This window comes from Medicago truncatula, chromosome 7, assembly GCF_003473485.1.
Source record: "Medicago truncatula cultivar Jemalong A17 chromosome 7, MtrunA17r5.0-ANR, whole genome shotgun sequence".
Taxonomy (NCBI): Eukaryota; Viridiplantae; Streptophyta; class Magnoliopsida; order Fabales; family Fabaceae; genus Medicago; species Medicago truncatula.
In genome coordinates this window covers 15,333,454-15,334,578 of record NC_053048.1, presented here as the reverse complement: position 1 = coordinate 15,334,578, position 1,125 = coordinate 15,333,454, and the positions used below count along the sequence as shown (strand labels likewise).

General features: G+C 26.8%; 1 long non-coding RNA gene across 1 annotated transcript; it reads left to right on the top strand.

Annotated features, from left to right (window-relative positions):
* LOC112418043 (uncharacterized) lies at positions 1-510 on the top strand. The gene is made up of 3 exons (XR_003008353.2): positions 1-42; positions 132-323; positions 421-510. It is a non-coding gene; the product is annotated as an uncharacterized lncRNA (long non-coding RNA).
* The last annotated feature ends 615 nt before the right edge of the window (positions 511-1,125 follow it).

Sequence of the window (1,125 nt, the reverse complement as noted above, 5' to 3'; positions counted from 1 at the left end):
AAATACAGAAATAGGTGTCTCTGTTGTCTGCGTATATATCAGGTACTCCGAATAACTTTAAATTGACCGAACAAATTATTTTATTTGAATAACATTTAATATAAGTATCTAATATTACATTTTCATTCTAGGTACTTGTATGAGAAGCTTGTGCGCGACACTGATTTCCCAAGGAAATTCTCCTTCTTATCACCCCATCGAATATCCTTGGTGTTAATTGAAGCAGAACAAGAATTGGTCAAAGAATACATGGTTAAGGAATTCTTGAAATATAAAGATGAGCGCAAGTTATTTATTCTATCATTTTATATACATAAGCCTATGTAAGATTTTCTTTGAAACTTTGTTTTTGAATATTTTTTCCTCACTTTTTACCATCGTTTATAGAAGATTTTCTAATTAACTTTGACATTTGTGTAGTGGACATTGGGTGTTATTTGTCATTAATCCCATATCGGAAATCATATATTATATGGATCCATTACTCAATGACTATATGAATTACCCAAAATGAAGAGTATGTTTGACACGTAAGTGTATATATATTTATATACATATATACATATATATATATATATATATATATATATTTATGGTCAGTTGTTGTATATGAAAACTATATATATATATATATATATATGGTCAGTTGTATGTAATCTAAGTTTACATTTATATTTTGTAGAGTTCTAAAAGTATTTCGCTCTGCAAGGGACGCTCAAGTATCAAATAATAAATTTAACAACATATCATGGGTCCGAGTACAGGTTTGATAATATAACATATAACAACCTTAAACAATTAGTGTATGAATATAATATAAATAATTTTATTTATACAAACTTATTTTATTTTTTGTAGTGTCCTCGCCAAGAAAATGGTATAGATTGCGGGTACTTTGTGATGAGGTTTATGAAAGAGATTCTCATTTCAAAACTAAATGAGATCCCAAAGCTGGTATATGTTATTTTTTATATTAAAGTATAATATTTGTATATATTATTTAAGTTTATTAAGTAACATGGTTATTTTTTGTTATAATATATGCAGTACATTGAGGGTGAGTTTCATGATGAGCCTTTTATTTATATGATATTTTTATGATGAGGGTGAGTTTCATGTTTCAAA